Raw genomic sequence first — 7,799 nt, 5'->3', positions numbered from 1 at the left:
ACTTTATAGAAAGTGAAACAAAAGGAATATTTTCATCAAGGGTTGAAATGACTTGTTTTAGTGATTCTTTGGGTAAACTTAAGGGTTGAGCTACGTGTCGGCGGGCAGATATTTTTAAAAGATCTTCCGCCTCAGCAACCGTTAGATGCGTCGAACACCATCCTCATCATTGCAACAAAGATAGTGTTGCAGAATCCTTCGCAACAAAGCTTATGTTGCGGAAATATTTTACAACATAGGTCATGTTGCAGTTTTTTTTTCTTCACTATTTTTGCAACATGGGTGTCGTTGCAGAACATACTTTTGCACCACAGATGATGTTGCAAAAAATATTTACAGTTTTTTTCGTCTTCATTTTTTAGCAACATGGGTGTTGTTACGGAAGTCAATTTTGCAACGCACATGATGTTACAAAAAACATTGCAGAAAGAGACACACCGGCTGAAGGCAAGCGTTTCCTTAAACTTAACCAACATTCTGGGAAATTGTCATTCTTGGAAATTGCTGTCGACTCATTTAGTTGCAAAGGGAGATCAGACATTGTAGCAGCAAGTTCTGTACACATTTGAAGCAAGCTTACATGGTGTTCACTTGACAGTAAATTACATTACAAAACAAATCATTTTCCTAAGGTGGCAGAGCACGCATCATACGCAGCAGAAGCCGGCACGTTGGCCCTGCCAGCGAACCACGGGCATTGGAGCGCCATGACCGCAGGAAGACGCTCGCCCGGGTCGCAGGTGAGGAGCCCGTCTAAAACCTCGAACCCGTCGAGCGACAGGCGCTCCTCCGGGAACAGCTCGCGCAGTCTTGCGGCCGTCTCGGCGGGTCGGCGGCATCTGTCCTACGGCGGCGACCGGCGTGGACCCGTATCCTACACACGCACCGCCGAGCACGCGGAAGATTCTGAGTAACTGGTCGGTCGCGCTGTGGCCAGGGATCAGTGGCTCGCCGGCGAGCAGCTCCGCCATGACGCAGCCGAGAGACAAGGCGTCCACGAGCTCGTCATAGTCCGCCTTTCCCAGGAGCATCTCGGGAGCCATGTACCAGAGCGTGCCGGCTTGGCCGCGCGGCGGCGGCGCGCTTGCCATGGAAACGGCCAGCCCGAGGTCGCATATCTTCACCACGCCCTCGCCGCCGACGACGATGTTCCCGGGCTGGATGTCCCCGTGGACGATTCCCCGCTCGCGCATCCTGCCTGCGCCGCTCAGGAGCTGCCGCAAGACGCGTCGCGTCTCCTCCTCAGTGAACGGCCCGCGGCGACCACGCAGAACGTGGCCAGGCTCGGGCCGACGTGCTCCAGGACGAGGCTGCACTGTCCGGTGCGGGGGTCCCGCGCGATGCCGTGCAAGCCGACGACGGAGGGGTGGCCGCGGCATGCCGCAAGGTAGCACGCCTCAAGCAGCAAGTCGCGGTTGAGCGCGTGGGCAGTGGCACGGCGCCTCCTCTTGCCGCTGCCGTCGTCGGGTGAGCGGATGAGGCATTTGAGGGCGACGTCTTGACGACGACGACGAAGCCGCCCTTCCCGAGCACGCGCGTCAGCTCGTAGTCCTCGGCGCTCCCGATGCGCCGTCTCTTGCGGGAGCCGGCGTCGTGGTCGTTGATCATGGCGCCAATGGCGGCGGCGGCGGCGGCGATTCGCCAGACGGTGGCCATGGGTTGCCCGCCCCAGCTGCTGGTGCGTGTCGGTGACCATGGGGTGGCAAGATTTCGTGGCGTTCGGGCAACGCGTGGTGCGCGTTTGCCGCTGCTCAATCGGATTCCACTGGAGCGAAACGCGCTTCCGAATTCGATCGGGAGTGGTGCTCGCGTCACCGCCTCGCCGGGAGATATAAGCTGCATTGGGGGCCTCGTGGTAGGCCATCGTCTTCTTCCTTCCCAATTTCCCCATCCAATCCTCCCCACTCCCCCATCCACCCCAAGATCGATCACAGGAGCTCGCGGAAAAGCCGCCCCCATGGCCGCGCAGATGCTCCGCCGGTGGAACAGCTTCTACGGCGCCTTCGACCCCGTGGACGCCGCCATCGAGGCCGCCGACCCAGACCAATTTTCCCGCCACGTGTTCCAGCGCGCGAGGGGGGACCTGCTGGTAGGGCTCTGCAACGCCGCCGACGAGGAGCTGGCGGAGCGTATCTGCGTGATTCTCGACGACCTCATGGCAGAGTCTCTCGAGACGCTCAGGGTGGTTCCATCAACGCCAGAGGTGCCCATCTCTACGGAGCTCGCTGAGTCTGTGCGTGCGCTGCGGGAGCACGACTCGGAGCGCGTCCGCCTCCTCGCGCGGGGCATCGTCAGCGGGTGGGAGGCCTCCGTCGAGGACGACGTCGCCAAGGTCACACTCACACCAGCCAAGAAGAAGCTGCCGCAGCCCAAGGCGACCGTCGGCAAGCAGCAGGATGTCTCCGACGCGAAGACGAAGCGGCCTCACAAAATCTTCGGCGAGCCTTTGGCCAAGAAGACGGCGGAAATCATCAAAAAGGCGTCTGATCCTGCCGCCGGCTTCGTCGACGGTGACCGTGCCCGGCTCTGCTCGGAGGAGAAGATGGAAGCCGCGAAGCGCAAGCTCCGCCAAGGTTACCAGGAAGAAGCGGACGCCAAACGGCGGCGCAAGACGCAGTTGGTGCAGGCGCCCAAGATGATGCAGCCGGCGTCTCAGATGCAGCCGATCAGGAGGTGCACTAGCTCCATGGTCAAGAAGACCTTCGCAGTCAGGACGCAGCTTCAGGTGTAGCTCTAGTCAAGAAGACAGTTGATCCAGACTTTTATGTATATCCTTCTTCTCGAAGACTCGAACATGGCATACTGTAGTTGTAAGTAAAGTAGCACTACTGCAATGCAGTTGCTCGTAGCTCGTAAACATGTTCTGTACGTGATCTTAAGAAGTTGATGAATTGAAAGCAGGATTTAGTGTTAAAAACATCTGAAATCTGCGAAGAACTTGGAAAGAAATTGCTCGTCGTGGTGAGAAAGATGTGTTTGTGTTGAATTTTATAATTCTGAACGCACCTAAGCAATCAACAAAGCTCTCCCCTACAATTTTGAGTTCTCATGTCCGTGTTCAGATTTGAAGTCCAAGTTGCAATTTGAATTTAATCAAAGTTGACGAAATTCTCCTCTTGTTGCTTTCTTGTAATAAAACTACACATGTACCCCAAACCGTGATATACATTCACAAAAATATAAATATTTTCTGAGGTTTGCAAGTTGGATATATCATCTTTATACGGGCGCGGGGGGATTCGATCTTGCGACCTATGTCAAGAACGGTCTTGTGGACATTTGTGTTAAAACCTATATTTATATACAGCATGGCATTTTGAAGGGTTTTTGCTTTTTAATTCATCCCAAAAATATGGATTTTTCTAATTTCTCACGGGGCATTATTATTATAAGAGGATGGAATTTTTATTACTGAGAGGATGGCAGTTTTTTTAGCGACATGATTTTTTTATCAATAAGAGCATGGCATTTTATTAATGGGTCCGTCTATGTCATATCTAGATGTAAGATAATATCTCACATTTAAGTTTTTTTTCTGTTTGTTTGTCCTTTTTGTTTGATTTTAATTTGTGAAAGCCCAAAACTAAAAACTACCTCGTCCTGCGTCTGCCTTGGTGACCGGCGTATACGCAAATCTGGTCACTAGCTCCCCTCATAAAAAAAATCTGGTTGCTAGGTACCCATACAAGGAACCTGATCGCTAGTTTTTGTGGAAAACAAAATGATCGCTAGTGCTAAATCGACTTGTTAGCTCTTGCCTCTGATCATTATACATTTACAAAGACATTGTCGGTATTTACAAGGACATTGTCGGTATCAAAACCGGCGGATCTCGGATAGGGGGTCCCGAATTATGCGTCTAAGGCGGATGGTAACAGGAGGCGGGGGACACGATGTTTACCCAGGTTCGGGCCCTTTTGATGGAGGTAATACCCTATTTCCTGCTTGATTGATCTTGATGATATGAGTATTACAAGAGTTGATCTACCACGAGCTCGTAGAGGCTAAACCCTAGAAGCTAGCCTATGGTATGATTGTTGTTGTCCTACGAACTAAACCCTTCGGTTTATATAGACACCGGAGGGGGCTAGGGTTACACATAGGGGTGGAAACGGATCGGATAGTGCTCTTACCACTTCCATTTTCATATTTTCAAAACGAATACGAATCCGAATACGGATGTTCTCGAATACGGATGCGGCTCGGATATTATTCGAATACGGATACGTATCGGATATTTTCTTGATTCGGAACGGATACGAATAATATCAACATATTGCTTAAGTAAATTAGTCGGTAGCTATGTGACCTAAAATAATCAACTTGTGACATAGAATAAGTCAATGATAAATAGGTTTATGAATAAATACTATTGTAATGCATAATAATTTATAAGTTTAATCATATGAAGAGTAAAATTTGACCACTTATTTGGCTTTTATATTGGATAATTAGAATATTGGGCCTAGAATTTTAAAAAATACCTCCCATAATCTTATACGAATACGGATATATCCACTTCCATATCCATATTTGTGTCAAAATATCCTACCATATTTAATTTTGTATTTGTTTAATAAATTCAGATACGGATATTTCCATTTCCATTTTGGTTCGGATGCGGATGTTTCAGATATGAATAGGCATTTTCTCGAATACGAATATCAGATATTTCGGATTATCGGCTACCACTTTCCACCCCTAGTTACACAAAGTCGGTTACAAAGGAGGAGATCTACATATCCGTATTGCCAAGTTTGCCTTCCACGCCAAGGAAAGTCTCATCCGGACACGGGATGAAGTCTTCAATCTTGTATCTTCATAGTCCATCAGTCCGGCCAAAGGATATAGTCCGGCTGTCCGGATACCCCCTAATCCAGGACTCCCTCAGCAGCCCCCGAATCAGGCTTCAATGATGATGAGTCCGGCGCGCAGATTTGTCTTCGGCATTGCAAGGCGGGTTCTTCTCCAAATTCTGAATATCTGCTGAGTAGTGTCCGGCTCCCCATAAATGTGCACCTCTTGGCTTCTGCGCCCAATAAGGGCTATCTTCCACGTGTCGAGCGAATGCGAGGAGCCAGGGCATTTTTACATTCGCCACCCTAGCCATGTAAGTAAACTGTCTATTTAAAGAGACGGGGATTCTTAGATCCATACCACACCATCCTCCCACGGCGGGTATCCATCGGAGCGCGCTCGGAAAAATCCATTCCAACATGGCCGGCCATCGCAGCTCCTCCTCCCGCTCCGTAGCCCTAAGCCCGGCAACTGGGAGAAGTGTTTCATCCCGCATAGCCAATTAGTAGAGTTACAGACCAAGGGATTCCTCCCTCCAGCGTATATGGTCCCCGTTCGAGCCGGGCTTGCCACCTATAATGGCGGGGAGCAAACGGAGAGCTTCCCCAATCCCTCTAAAGGGGAGCGGGATTAAGCCTTGTCCCTTATTTACTAAAGGGACTTGGATTTCCAATCCATCCGTTCCTCCGCGGGCTCCTGGAGTTTTACGGCCTCCAGTTGCATAATTTCACCCCTGTGTCCATATTACACATCGTTGGTTATGTTGCCCTTTGCGAGCTGTTTCTGGGCTGTGAAGCTCATTTCGAGCTGTGGAAGAGGCTATTCTGCCTTGTGCCCCGTTCACAGAAGGGGTACATATATCAAGTGGGCGGAGCCGAAATATGGCGCGTCGCCGAGACCGGATACCTGTCCGGTACCCCGAAGCAGACGTCCGAAGACTGGCCTTCGGAGTGGTTTTACATGGAGGACGTCCCCCTTCCAGATCCTATTCAGATGGGTCTTCCCGAGTTCGACAATGCCCCTCTGAAGAAACACCGAAGCTGGCGCCCATGGAGCCCTCAGGAGGAAGATAACGGAGAAGTCCTTTACCTAATGGGCCGGATAAATGCGCTGGCTCAATCAGGACTGACAATAATCTAGGTTATGTGAGTATGCATAATGCGGGGGTGCAGCCGCTTCAATATCGAGGGCACCCCCTGTGGCACTTTAACGGGGAAGATGATGCCACCCGCTGCGGGCGTAAGGGACCAGACTCAGTTGCTGCTCTAGCAAAAATTCTGTCCGATTTGTTCAAGGGAGAGGAAGAGGAGTTTATCCGCATTAAGCCACGGGATGGATTCTCCATGTACACCCCCCAAGCTGGGTGAGTTGTCAATTTTTACGCCAACCTTCCTGCATTCTTTGTCATAAATACTCACCTTGCCGTTTCATGGCAGGAACTGCGAAAAGCCGTAAGGGAGGTCAACAGCCCACCTCCACAACCGGAGGACCCTGACCAGGCCCTCGATCCCGGACTTGAAGAGGATCCGGACATATTTGTGGAACTGATTGACATGACATTCTATCAATTGAGCTGCGATGATGCCATGGTGGCCATCATAGCCGACTATCCTGGGCTACTCCCTGCATCGCACGTAAGAAAAACCGAAGTCCCAACTTCCGAGAAGGATCCCCTTTTATGCACTTCACCTACCATACACATATGGTGTTTTACAGGGAAGGCCCTCGGGACACCATGCCGAACCCGCAGTGACTCACCAACAAGGGGCACCGAAGCTGGGTAGGCTAAAAAGGAAGGCCGTCAGGACTAAGACGCCGGTGCAGAGGTATGATACAGAACCTTGCTCCGTGGTTGTCTTCTTTCTCCAAACATAATGACACCCATGTTTCCTAGTAGGAAAAACGCTGGCCGGACTATATCCGGAGAGGTTGCCGATCACGCCTCCACCAGTCGGGCTCCAGGGCCGGGCATAGAGGCGGAAGCTAACACGGGGCGAATGCCGGAAGCTCCTCCTTACAGAGGATGCGGATAGACTATCCGCTACTAATTCCGAAGTGGAGAGCGCCATGAATCACATGCGTCGTCGGGCCGTACTCTGTGACGCTTGTTTCTCCCAAGAGGCGTCGATGCCTTCAACTCAGGAGACGCGTACATCCGTGCCACGCAAAACGGTCTTGCCAGAGCCATGGACCAGTATGTAAAGGATATACGGGTAAGGAAATATGACGATTATATATATCAGTAGCCCCTGAGACTTGAAACAGTTGACACAACTGATTTAAGGATCATTACTTGTGCAGGTTCTTATAGAGAAGAATACCCAATTATCTCAAGAGCTAGAAGAGTGCGCCCAGCTACGGGCCGCGGTTGCCGCATTGAAGGAGTCCGAGAAGGGGCCCCTATGGTAACACTTGTTTCCATTGCAAAGAATGACAGGTACCCGATAGTATGTGGCATGCATGCAAATCTAACAATAGATGTTACAGATGACTCCGGAGTGAATCCGGAGGCCATGCCGGAGAATGTGCAACATGCTAATCGACAGCTAAATGCTGGCGAGCACGTGCTTACGCGGGTCAGGCAGGAGAAAAACAATCTCCAGGACGCTAATATCCAGCTGGGCATGGAACTGAAAGATGTCCGAGCCCAGCTTGCGGACTCCGTGAAGGAGAATAAGCGGCTTCGACGCAGCATTTTCAGTAAGTGCTTGAACGAACTTTTGAAAGTGTTCGCCGAAGAAGCCGGCTAACAGAGTTATGTTTGCAGGTATGCTGACGGGTCGTCCCGCGGAGGAGATGCCCGGGTCTGCGGGTGATCTTCTACTAGAGCTCTCACAACTGCACGAACAAGTTCGGCAAGCGATGCAGGGTATTGCCCAAGCCTTGTGGCCATCCGCCTCCCCGCCAGGAGGCATGGGGGAGCTTATAGAGAAGCTCAAGGGAGCGCGGGCGGCGCTTCTGATTATGGAAGATATCAGCCTGCCGACAAGGTGCAAGGGAGG

At 51.2% G+C, this 7,799-nt stretch overlaps 1 pseudogene; it reads right to left on the bottom strand.

Moving 5' to 3' along the window:
* Positions 1–619: 619 nt before the first annotated feature.
* Positions 620–1,193, bottom strand: LOC119333758 (annotated as a pseudogene).
* Between the last annotated feature and the right edge of the window lie 6,606 nt (positions 1,194–7,799).

Source organism: Triticum dicoccoides, chromosome 7A (assembly GCF_002162155.2).
Source record: "Triticum dicoccoides isolate Atlit2015 ecotype Zavitan chromosome 7A, WEW_v2.0, whole genome shotgun sequence".
NCBI classification, from domain to species: domain Eukaryota; kingdom Viridiplantae; phylum Streptophyta; class Magnoliopsida; order Poales; family Poaceae; genus Triticum; species Triticum dicoccoides.
This window is presented reverse-complemented; position numbering and strand designations above follow the sequence as displayed.